At 35.7% G+C, this 13545-nt stretch overlaps 1 protein-coding gene and 1 long non-coding RNA gene across 6 annotated transcripts in view; one reads left to right on the top strand and one right to left on the bottom strand.

The window, feature by feature from the left end:
* LOC137253449 (uncharacterized) overlaps positions 1-4585 on the bottom strand; it is a 48099-nt gene extending 43514 nt beyond the window's left edge. Inside the window, exons 1-2 of the long non-coding RNA XR_010953804.1 lie at positions 4494-4585; positions 2488-2609 (exon numbers count right to left, since the gene is read on the bottom strand). This is a non-coding gene — a long non-coding RNA (uncharacterized lncRNA). The remainder of the gene's footprint in view (positions 1-2487; positions 2610-4493) is intronic.
* The window catches only part of kst (spectrin beta chain, non-erythrocytic 5 kst), a 155916-nt gene that overhangs the window by 55615 nt on the left and 86756 nt on the right, over positions 1-13545 (top strand). The window lies entirely within an intron of this gene.

The following is a 13545-nucleotide window of genomic DNA, read 5'->3' as shown; positions in this document are numbered from 1 at the left end:
TATATTCAATGATTTAGCTATTTTTTCTATTTTTTTTATAGTGGCCGCCGTGGTGTGATGGTAGCGTGCTCCGCCTACCACACCGAAGATCCTGGATTCACGCACCGGGCAAAGTAACATCAAAATTTTAGAAACAAGATTTTTCAATTAGAAAAAAAATTGTCTAAGCGGGGTCGCCCCTTGGCAGTGTTTGGTAAGCACCCCGAGTGTATTTCTATCATGAAAAGCTTCTCAGTGAAAACTCATCTGCCTTGCAGATGCCGCTCGGAGTCGGCATAAAACAAGTTGGTCCCGTCCCGCCAATTTCTATGAAAAACTAAAAGGAGTACGAGGCAAATTGGTAGAGAATCTCGGTCTAAAACCTCTTCAGAGGTTATCGCGCCTTACATTAATTAATTAATTAGCTATTTTTTCTACATTTTTCTTTAATATTGATACAAATATTGAAGGTATATTGATGCAATGCAACTCTGCTCTTCCTGTTGTTCCTCATTCCACTCCATTCGACTGCCTTCCACTCTATTCGCAACATAACCTAAATTTAAGCTGTCAAACCATATAGTAAACAATGCTCATAGAGCTAAAAACTTGAAACCTTAATCGTGGAGAAGTTACCTAAAACCCGATTTAAGTTCTCATCTAATTATTTCGATCCCTGCGCCACTTAACAGAATTTTTTCTCCTTTTGTTCCTTTGTCATGGTGTCTTAACTTATATGTGAGGTCTCACGTTTGTAGCTCAATGAGAAGTTACTTTTAAATCCATATGAAAATTCAAAATTTTTTAAATTTTCATCTAAATATTGCGACCATGACAATGCAACAAAATGAGAGACCATCTTCGGTTCGAGTTAATTGGAAAATTCATACGACTAGGTGACTTCCCGATAACCAAGCAACCTGAAACTTTAAACAGATCTTAAGGCCCATTTTCATTATAATTTTCACAATAAAAAAATCTTCTAGATGTAGCAGGGACAGAGATATGCAGAAATACATGGAAAATCCATTTAGAGCAAGTAGAATCTTGCGATCGATTTATAAGTAACTTCTCATTGAGCTGGAAACTTGAAAACTTACACATAGTTCAGGGGCCCTATTCGCTAACTATGAGTTTTAAAGTGTACACAAGAAATTGTGTAAACTGCGAAATTCTGATTCTGTAAAGCAAAACTGTGAACAAAAAAACTCACTGATAAAAACTTCGTGAGTTTTCTTGGCAGCCAGTGTACACTATTATGACATTCAACTCATGCGCACAGTTGCAGAATGACTTTTTTATTTTCATGGCTTTTGACATAAGACTTTTACATTCAGCGCCCATTCAGCAAAACAATGTGCACAATAATTTACAGAATTGCATGAAAATTTAAAATGTAAATTGTATGTGCAAATGAGTTTTAAATGAGTGTACATTTTTCAGGTTTTCACAGTTAGGGAATTGACCCCCAGGTCACCGTGGGTTGTTCACCAAGGTTTGGTAGAGCGCTATTACCGAACATAGAGGGGCAGTTACTTAAAGTAAATCTAGATGGGAAGCTTCACTGTAAAGAAACATGTATAGCTTTGTTTCTAATAGGTTGTTCACAATGTGTTGTTAAAATTTCGAAATCATCAGCAACGTTTCGTCTGTATTAAAGAACACATTTCCCGTTGCATTTTGATTCTTCTATCTTATCTTTTTTGTAACTTTTTTACAACCCTATATTTCATAGTTAACAAGAATTTTAAGTATGCTTGATTTAAAATTGACATCAATTTGTGCTTATTAAAAAGGCATTTAAATCCAAATATAGTTAAGTTAAAAAAAAAATATTATTGAAATTTGTAGATAAAAGTCTACACAAAAATCCCCTCACATAACGATAAATATTTCAATCAAATCAATTGCGCTATTTTGTCGGCTCATATTAAACGAAAAGGGGTCCAATAGCGTTTTTGGTGTCTTTTGTCACACTTCAATTTTGTGTTTCCTTAGCCCTTTGGCTATGCAGCTGACATTGTTATCGTCATGTAGAAGTCTTTAGCATTGGCAACCAATTAATAATATTCAATAACTGTAACGCATTATTTATTTTTTTTAGCTAGGCTGTGCAATGTTCAACAGTGAAAAGTTCAAAAGGTCATATTTTCATCTCAATGATTTTAGAATAAGCTTAACTATAAGTTTTCTTTGGGCGCCTGAATAAAAGCCTATCATTATAGCAATAGTTTATATATTTGAACAAGTTTGTCATACAACTTACAAGGTTACTTACAGACATGTTAATGAAAAAGTTCACAGAAGCGCTAAAACCGATGAATTGCCTGTTGTGCACGGCTAGCCCTAACAAAGTAAGACTTATAGTAATTTGCATGAAAAAATAACATACAGTAATGAGACAGATGACATGGGTCACTCACGAAAATTACATATGCAAATTTAAAAAAATTTTAGTTAAAAGGTAAGGTAACAGAAACCAATTTTAATTGCTTGTCGCATACTCACCAACAAATTTATTTTCCATAAATCACTTGGCGTGAATAGAAAAAAGCCGCGGCCTTGGCAAGTTGTCGTTGATAAAATTGTTGCCTACCGATGTCAAAAAAGTAATTGAAATTTGATTCCAGCTGAAATTGAGTAACAAGTACCTTAATTGCTTTAAGAGATTGTTGTTATATTGTTGTATGATATTTTTTATACACAGATGTCATATACTTGGGTTTAAAATACCTATTTTTGTTCCATCTCTATTTGAGATGCATTTGAGAACTAATGTATTTTCAAATCTCAAACATTTCAATTTGAGAATAGGTGTCTCAAATGTTGTTGTTGTGTTAACAGACCCTATTCATTTGGCGCGACCAGTAACAAATTGTTATCAAAGTCCTCTATCGGGAGTCCAAGGAAACTAGCAGTTTCAACAGGGATGGACCATAGCTAAGTTGGTGCTAGAGTACATTTCCGATAGCCATTGATAGCGTTCTAAAATAAAAGGAACATTTATAATTTGGCATGGTTCCCACTTCTCAGATTGAGAAATTTCATATTCCCCAACCCATCTCACTTATGACTAGCACGCAATACAACAAAGAGCCTCTTCTCAAATAATCAAAAATATTTTGCCAACCGAAAGAAATTAAGCTGGTAAAATCAACGAATCGGCTTTGTTGTTCTTGAATAAACAGACATTCGGTAAAATTGATCGCATTCAACCGAGTTCAAGTAACAATACAATGTAAAAATTACACACTCTGTAACTATTTTTTCTTAAAATCCGTTGGGTATTATTATTATTATTAAAGCGAACAACTGTAAATGTTATGCAAAAGCTAACTTTAATGAAAAACTTACGCTCACTAATTTGTTTTATGACAGTTTTCACTGTTATTCTAATCATGGCGGAACGATACAAGGTGGCAGCATAGGACAGCTGATTATAAACTTTTTTTATTTGATTTGATACATCAACTTCCGGCGCACTACGATTTTGACATTTGTCCATCGAATTTACAAAAACAAAGTTCATGTAATTTTTATTTATGTTTGTAGCTATGTCACCATGCTGCCACCTTGTATCGGTCCGCCATGATTCTAATGTTGACGGAAATCTTAGGGTGACAGTATTCATCGTTTGGTAACCAAGTTTACGTATGATGCATACTTGCTTATGTTGATTTGACAACTTAAACGGTCCATTCAGAATCAACAATTTGTGCGAAGTTGACTCCACAGCTCTTTGCGATGTATAAATATAAATAAATGTAAGGCGCGATAACCTCCGAAGAGATCTCTTCCAATTTGCGTCGCGCTCCTCTTAATTTTCCCTACAAATTGGCCTGACGGGACCTACATGTTTTATGCCGACTCCGAACGGCATCTGCAAGGCAGATGAGTTTTCACTGAGAGCTTTTCATGGCAGAAATACACCCGGAGCGCTTGCCAAACACAGCCGAGGGGCGACCCCGCTTAGAAAAATTTTCTTCTAATTCAAAAACCTTATTTCTAAAATTTTGATGTTGCTTTGCCCGGGGTGTGAACCCAGGGCATACGGTGGGGTAGGCGGAGCACGCTACCATCACACCACGGTGGCCCGTAGTTAGGTTAATTTTACAAGCTTCTTTCTTCCAGTTCACTATCATTTAACAATCGCAATCTTAGAAAAGTTTCGTTAAATTTTTTATGGATATTAGAGAAAAATCAATTTTTAATTAAATTTTTTAGTTTTCAACTTGATATTAAACACTATTATCCGATGTTTGAAAAACTTTAGGAAATCATGGTTCTCAAATAGATAAACAACTATAAATTTTAAAGAAACTACAGGCCCTAATTTGGTTAATCTTTTTGAGTTCAATGAGAATAAAAAAACCAATCCATTATTTACCTGAATAAAATGAGGTAAGAACATTGCTTTTATGACGATAAGAGTTTGCTGTATAAATGGGCGGAATGGGGTGGGATCTGCGCACACACTTCTACAGTAATTCTACAACAAGTAAAATAAATTTTACCTCCGAGTAGATTTGGCTCGAGCGTCTCTTCCAACTGCGTCATGCTCCTTTAATTTTTCCCAAACAGCAGCTACTAGGCAGATGAATTTGCACTAAGAAATACACTCGGAGTATTTGCCACACCGCTGCCGAGCGCCAAGCCCGCTTAGAAAATCTCTTTCGAATTCAAAAACGTGAGGGATTGAATGCTACCACCACTCCGGCTGATTATAAACTTGTTTTATTAGTAACAAATGTTCCTTTAGTTGACCAAAAAAAAAAAAAAGAATCGTATATCTGCTTAACCTTCTGCGTTTTTCTGTTTTTTGTGATCGTGAAAGATTTCAATGAATTTTTTAGTCGATCGGGAATAGGAGACATAGCTTCGGTTATTTAATTGAGCATTGGTTATAAAAATTATGTATATACGTGTATTACGAGAGTTCATAAAAAAATCTAACTATGTACGACTAAAATTTAACTTCTGAAAGAGTGAGATTAAAAAATTGTTCATCTTGTTTTATTGTTCATCTTGTTCTTTTTAGGACCACCCTTATGTCTATAGCATACGCACAATAACTTTTCCCTCACTTCCCGTCTAAGCTTTGTTTCATTCTCGAATAAATACCTATTTGTTTTGAATTCTTCCACTTGAAAGGGTGAAATTAAAGGCTGTTTATGTAACAAATATCATATGGTCATAGCAACGCCAACAACAACAAAAGCAACAACTAAGCAGTAATTTAGTTTGTGTTAAAACTGGCACATTTTAAAGTAATCTAATTCTTTTTATACTCAGTTGAGCAGAGTTCACAGAGTATATTAACTTTGATTGGATAACGGTTGGTTGTACAGGTATAAAGGAATCGAGATAGATATAGACTTCCATATATCAAAATCATCAGTATCGAAAAAAATTTGATTGAGCCATGTCCGTCCGTCCGTTAACACGATAACTTCAGTAAATTTGGAGGTATCTTGATGAAATTTGGTATGTAGGTTCCTGGGCACTCATCTCGAAATCGGACTACAACCACTCCCACTTTTTCGATATCGAAAATTTCGAAAAACACAAAAAGTGCGATAATTCATTACCAAAGATAGATAAAGCGATGAAACTTGGTAGGTGAGTTGAATTTATGATGCAGAATTGAAAATTATTAAAATTTTGTACAATGGGCATGTCACCGCCCACTTTTGAAAGAAGGTAATTTAAAAGTTTTGCAAGCTGTAATTTGGCAGTCGTTGAAGATATCATGATGAAATTTGGCAGGAACGTTACTCCTATTACTATATGTATGCCTAATGAAAATTAGCAAAATCGCAGAACGACCACGCCCACTTTAAAAAAAAATTTTTTAAAATAAAATTTTTACAAAAAATTTAATATCTTTACAGTATATAAGTAAATTATGTCAACATTCAACTCCAGTAATGATATGGTGCAACAAAATACAAAAATAAAAGAAAATTTCAAAATGGGCGTGGCTCCGCCCTTTTTCATTTAATTTGTCTAGGACACTTTTAATGCCATAATTCGAACAAAAATGTACCAATCCTTGTGAAATTTGGTAGGGGCTTAGATTCTAGGACGATAACTATTTTCTGTGAAAAGGGGCGCAATCGGTTGAAGCCACGCCCAGTTTTTATACACAGTTGACCGTCTGTCCTTCCGCATGGCCGTTAACACGATAAATTGAGCAAAAATCGATGTATCTTTACTAAACTCAGTCCACGTACTTATCTGAACCCACTTTGTATTGGTATAAAAATTGACCAAAATCCGACTATGACCACGCCCACTTTTTCGATATTGAAAATTACGAAAAATGAAAAAAATGCCATAATTCTATACCAAATACGAAAAAAATGATGAAACGTGTTATTGGATTAGTTTATTGACGCAAAATTTAATTTTAGAAAAAACTTTGTAAAATGGGTGTGGCACCTACCATATTAAGTAGAAGAAAATGAAAAAGTTCTGCAGGGCGAAATCAAAAGCCCTTGGAATCTTGGCAGGAATACTGTCCGTGGTATTACATATATAAATAAATTAGCGGTACGCGACAGATGATGTTCTGGGTCACCCTGGTCCACATTTTGGTCGATATCTCCAAAACGCCTTCACATATACAACTACCACCACTCCCTTTTAAAACTCTCATTAATACCTTTAATTTCATACCAATATCGTACAAACACATTCTAGAGTCAGCCCTGGTCCACCTTTATGGCGATATCTCGAAAAGGCGTCCACTTATAGAACTAAGCCTCACGCCCTTTTAAAATACTTATTAACACCTTTCATTTGATACCCATATCGTACAAACAAATTCTAGAGTCACCCCTGGTCCACCTTTATGGCGATATCTCGAAAAGGCGTCCACCAATAGAACTAAGGCCCACTCCCTTTTAAAATACTCATTAACACCTTTCATTTGATACCCATATCGTACAAACAAATTCTAGAGTCACCCCTGGTCCACCCTTATGGTGATATCTCGAAAAGGCGTCCACCTATAGAACTAAGGCCCATTCCCTTTTAAATACTCGTTAAACCTTTCATTTGATACCCATATCGTACAAACAAATTCTAGAGTCACCCCTGGTCCACCTTTATGGCGATATCTCGAAAAGGCGTCCACCAATAGAACTAAGGCCCACTCCCTTTTAAAATACTCATTAACACCTTTCATTTGATACCCATATCGTACAAACAAATTCTAGAGTCACTCCTGGTCCACCTTTATGGCGATATCTCGAAAAGGCGTCCACCTATAGAACTAAGGCCCACTTCCTTTTAAAATACTCATTAACACCTTTCATTTGATACCCAAATCGTAGAAACAAATTCTAGTCAGCCCTGGTCCACCTTTATGGCGATATCTCGAAAAGGCATCCACCCATAGAACTAAGGCCCACTCCCTTTTAAAATACTCATCAACACCTTTCGTTTGATATCCATATTGTACAAATGAATTCTAGAGTCACCCCTGGTCCACCTTTATGGCGATATCTCGAAAAGGAATCCACCTATAGAACTAACGCCCACTCCTTTTAAAATACTCATTAACACCTTTCATTTGATACCCAAATCGTACAAACAAATTCTAGAGTCAGCCCTGGTCCACCTTTATGGCGATATCCTTAAATGGCATCCACCTATAGAACTATGGCCCACTCCCTCTTAAAATACTCTTCAATACCTTCCATTTGATACCCATGTCATACAAACATATTCTAGGGTTACCCTAGGTTCATTTTCCTACATAGTGATTTTCCCTTATTTTGTCTCCATAGCTCTCAACTGAGTATGTAATGTTCGGTTACACCCGAACTTAGCCTTCCTTACTTGTTTTACTAATGATTGCCTAGACTTATTTGTTGTTTTACATATTCGAATGATAAACAAAAATGCCAAACGTTTCCTGCTGAATTACGAATAAATACATGAAAACTATACCAACGACGGAAATTCGGCACTCAAGCTTTTTTCTGTTGCATGAATATACAGCAGCGAACAGAAAAACAGCAGTGGCATATTTTATTGAATTTCGTCAATTAAACTCTTCTTTTTTTATTTTCGATATTTTAAGAAAAAACGCTTTCGAAGATATTCGAAAATTTAAGAAAGTTCTACGAAAATTTCGAAACTTTTATTTGGAGCTGTCTGATTTTTTCTTTTTTTCAATTATAATCTTACAAATTATAATATGTGACCTGGGATCATGAAAGGGGCCTATTGTGTTCACTTTTTGAGTGACTTATAGGAAATTTAACGCTCTTTCCAATGGAACGAACCGCAGTTTTCTATCTTTAGTTTCTTTGTTAGTTTTTTCACAAATATCATTTAAATCCAAATCGGACCACAAATATGATGTTTTGAAATATTTCGATCCATGCGCCACCTATCGAAAATTTTTTCTTATTATTGAATTGTCATGGGGTTCTGAACTATATTCCAAGTTTCAAGCTTGTAGCTTATCGGGAAGTTACTTAAATTTTAATTACAAAATTCGTTCACAACGGCCGGCCGCTACACATGCGTCAAGCTAAACAAAAACTTTAAACGCATTTTTCCCGAAAACTTTTTTTCGCACAATAGGTCCCTTTCATGATCCCAGGTCAAATATATAGGTCTGTCAAAACTCGCATTGTATTTTGAGAATTTTTTATTCGAAGGTTGTTTCAGATTTTCTTCCATATAAAAAAAAACGTTTCACATATTGTATGGGAAATCTGAAACACCTTTCGAAAAAAAATTGTTATAAATCAATGCGAATTTTAGGAGATCTGTAACGTTGTAAATTGTTTTTTCTGGAATATGCAATGTTTTTTTCGAAAATCTTTTGAGTTTCGTTTTAATAGTTTCAGTTGCAGAATTCAAAGAAGTTTTTTTTTTCAAAAAGCTAAAATAAAAAAGAATTTAACAATTGTCACTGCTATTTTTCTTTTCGCTGCTGTAGATTGTGTGTAGTACATAGCTAAGCTAGGTAATCTACGCCATAAGCTTTGTTTCACACTAACTAAAAAAAGGAAGTACATATTCACTAAGTCTATTGGCACAAATGTCCAAACTATTATTGAAGTGCCAAAAGCAAATATTTTTTTTTTAATTTATGAGAATTTTTGTTATATATTTACGAGTATAATTAGCGTTATTTTTGAAGCGTGCCGACATTTTGACTATACCTTGTACAAATAATGAATCATTTACAACTGTTTTGTTAAGTGAACATTCCATATAAACCTTATAAGGTATATGTATATATATTTCTATTTTAGTTGTCAATAATATTCATAAATAATATTTTTTATTTACTTGTGAATATAGGCGGTGTTATTGCTTAAAGCTGACATTGATCATCGTTGAAATTATGGCTTATGTCATAATAAGCTATTTTAAATTTCTAATAAGTAATAGCACTTACTTACTTTATTACTTAATTGGCGCTTAACCGTTTAAACGGTTATGGCCGTCCAACAAGGCGCCCCAGTCGTTCCTTCTCTCTGCCAACCGGCGCCAATGGGTCACACCAAGGGACTTTAAATCGTTTTCCACCTGGTCCTTCCAACGGAGTGGGGGCCGCCCTCTACCTCTGCTTCCATAGTCGGGTTCCGATAGTCAGAGCTCTGTTGACTTGACTTAACAAGTATTGCTGTCACCCGAAAAATACCAATGAAAATTGTTAAAATAACAGATTCCCGTCAATATTAGATTATCAGTGAACGTTGTTGATATGACAGAGGTTTCGATGGCACCATGGTCATAAAACAAAGTAGTGAGTGTTTAGCTGTTGAAATGACCAAATAAATCAGTATTTTAAATAGAAAGTCAGTTAGACTGATTGAGAATCTGTAATTTTTACAGAATATTGTAAGCTTGAGACCAACAGTTTATTTTCTGTTACTAAACAAATTTGTTCTCCTGACAAAAACTCGGTTTAATTAGCCATAATTCGATCAATTTTACCGAATTTCTGTTAATTCAAGAATAACAATTCTAATTTGTTGATTTTACTAGCGTCATTTCTTTCTGTGTTATGTTAGCTCTTTTTTCGCATGCATTCATACTCAGTCATTTAACAAAAATACCACTGTCAGCTCTAGGAGAATGTACAAAAATAACATTTTTATTGATGGTCTGTACTAGATCACTTTCATTTAAATAATAAATCTCTCAACATTTTCTGAACAAAAAGAAGCAGCAGGTTGAATTTAACATAATTAGCGTGTTAATGACCTGAAGAGTTATAGAAAGTTTTTTAATATAAGATTTATCTTAAAAGTTATCAATAGAAAACCGTAAAAAGTTAATACATGGCAAATCATCATAATTGACAATTAGTCATCGTTTTTTATGGCATTATAATCATTTCCAACAATTTCTTCCTATGACATTATTGGCTATTGTAAATCCAGCTGAGTCTATATCCAGTGCGAGCAATGACGCACTCTTACATTATGAATTTCAAGTTCAATTTTACCGTATTGCAAGGAAATTTTAAAACTTGACTTTGGAACGCTAATACATACAAATAAAAAACAAAAATATATTGCACAGTGGGTTGATAGCATTTAACAACAGCTGCTCGAAAACACCCCCATCCCGACGGCACTATTAATCAATTAAATGTGACTCTGTTCTGCTCGGCATCGCGTCCATTCCGACAGCATACTCAATATTACGATCATAAAACTAGACCACGTAGACTATCGCCTTCCCGTTGAGAATTCGGACTAAGAGAAAGAGATGATAGATGTCAAACTAATTATTTCGAACCAATCAAGAAACTCCTGCTATGGTAGTCGGAATCCCGTCCATCCCGACATCATCAACAATACAGTTCTTTTTTTGTTTCATTAACGGGATGCTGGATTGGAAACTTATTGTTTCGATCAACAAACCGTTACAATACAATTCTGAATTTATGTGCACTTCGTAACGTCTCAAAACCGCTTAGGTTATTCTACAAGAATTTGTATGCAAAATATCTTTAAATGTAATGCAAATCTCATCTGTAAGATTTGATCAATCTGCAGATGAAACAAATGGATATATATATAAGTTTGAACCCGCCCCTTGTCGTCTTTATGAAGCTTTTTTGAACCCGCCTCTTGAGGTCTTTATGAAGCTTACCCATATAATCGACTTTGGGATCGCATCCATAGCAATATGTATGCATACAGGAATCTTTTGTATCTGCCTTGTAATGTAATCCAATGGAAAAGACCTTGGTTTTTATAATCAGCTGGTCACGGCAAACAAAGAATATTCTTGTACAATGTAAAGGCATCAGCCAGTTGAGATAAATATAGGCTTCCATGTATCAAAATAAGAAGAGGGATGAAGAGAGTAGAGTTGGACGATGAAAAGCTCGTAAAATAAATTTTCAATCATACACGTTAACCCAAGTTAGAGCAGGGCATGTAAATATGTACTTATTTTTAACGAAATGGAATAGGATCCAAACTATTCGAATAATGAAATAACGAAAGATCTTATATCGGTTCGGGCCGGGAAGTAAACGGAAGCAGCCAAGATAGGGAGAACGACAGGGAAAGAAAATGTTGGATAGAGGAAGGGAGGAATAGGGAGAGGCATTTCTGAAACTATAATTTTTTTAAAACTATCGTGGCAACGCTCGCTTCTGATAAAATAAATTTTGTATACATTTTTATTCAACCCTGTTGAGTTGCCACCACAAAATTCATCATACGGAGAGTCATAGTGAACGTGCCTAATATAAACAAAGAAAATTAGTTCAGGACCAAGCCCATTTTTATAAAAGGGTTTCTTAAAAGGATCGCAGAAAAATAAAGCCGGCGATGCATTTGCTAAAAATAACTTGAAAATGGATGCAGTACGCTCCGTTTTTAAGCGAGTATTTTCCATTATCTCGGAAGGCATAACAGTTCCGCCAGGAAACTGGGTCGTTTTGCCTGTAGTAATGGACATCGGCCGAGAAAGTGATGAATTGACTTCTCTTCCTTCTCATCCTGACAGCTACTGTAGAGGCAGCTTGTTGGTATGCGCCACCAATAGAGTATCGGTGCAATGGCTTAGCCTGTAATGACACCCGTATATACTCTCACTGCCGATCTGTTTAGCTTGAGAAAGAAGCTGGTTCCTTCATATCCAAACATGGCCAAAATGACCTTAAGACCTCGCAACTATCCCGGTTGATCTACAGCAAGTCAAGAATCAGGAATCTTTCCTGGCCATCTCATTTGCAATTTTATTTCCTTCAAAATGGCTATGTGAAATATTGAGTTGCCCTATGGACCCCAGCGAGGTTTGACATCTTCGTACGATATCCCTCTTTATCAAACTGGATCTGAATGCCTTTTAGGCGGCCTTTCTGTCGACAAAGATCATTATATAGGTACCTTAGACCGTGCTGTCCTAGAGCAGTCTCTGTCTCTCTACAGATATGCTTTGGTTACAGTCTAGCCTCAGTTCCCTTTTCTCGCTTTAGAGCTGTCTGTGTAGATTACAATGACCCTACAACAGTTTAGGCGTTCCTCCCCCTCCAAGGATATTTTATGTTCTGTCCAGGAAGCCAACAACCGCCGTGATAAGGTCTGTATCGGACGTGAAGTCATTTATGATCCTGTTTAGTCGTCCCCTTGCCATGAAATATAAAATATCATCACGTGTCTGTTTTAGGTTGATATTCACAATTTCGTTTCTCCAAGTCGTACGTAGAGCCCCTTTCGAGGCTCAAGTTACAAAGTCGTCGACGTACATATACGTCTACCCGTGTTCCTTCTGCCCAAAATGTTTCAAGAATTTCATTAACTATCAGCATCTTTACTTAATGAGCCAGCTCCCTTTTTGCATTGACGATTCCAATCTTGGAACCTTTGATTCCATTCCGTTTAAGCGCCTTGCACATGGGCTCCGTTTCAACGTTGTTGAAGGCTTCCTTATGCCGAGGAACCCCGACAGGGTGTATATTTTGCAGTTCTCCATAGTATAACGTTAAACCGTTAAAAGTGGGTAAAATCCGTTAATAATACTAAGGCCCAACTTTTCAGTAGTTGGTTAAGCTAAGATTAAATTATGTTTGCTAAAACTCTAGTCAAATTTAAACTCCAGTTAAACTACTCAGCAGTTTTTCAGTCACAGTTTAAGGCCGCCTTTGGGGTTGGGTTTTTTGTACGGCAACATTGGTTTTTTTGTTATCTCGATAATTTGTAGATACGGCAACAGCTGGATTTTGTTTACCCAACAAACACGGAAAACAAATTTCTACAGCGAAATATACATATATCTAGTTCCGGAGGTGATATCCAACTTCATTCTCCAATACTACCAACATTTGAGAAATTTTGTAAAATTAAGAGTTTTCGAGTTGATCTCCAACGTCACTAATACTTTCCAATTATTATCCAACTTTCGAGAGATTTTCAGAAATGTATACTTCTCAAATGAATATTCAACAGATTTCTCCAGTTGATATCCTGACACTGGATATCGAGTTGAGGTGGAGTTGTAAAAAAATCTCTATGGTGTTTATTGTGAGAGATAAACACCTGGTTGATAGCAGTACCGAAGCGTAATTAATTT

This window comes from Eurosta solidaginis, chromosome 5 (assembly GCF_040869045.1).
Source record: "Eurosta solidaginis isolate ZX-2024a chromosome 5, ASM4086904v1, whole genome shotgun sequence".
Taxonomy (NCBI): Eukaryota; Metazoa; Arthropoda; class Insecta; order Diptera; family Tephritidae; genus Eurosta; species Eurosta solidaginis.
Note: the sequence above shows the minus strand (reverse complement) of the source record. Positions and strands in the feature narration are given on the sequence as shown.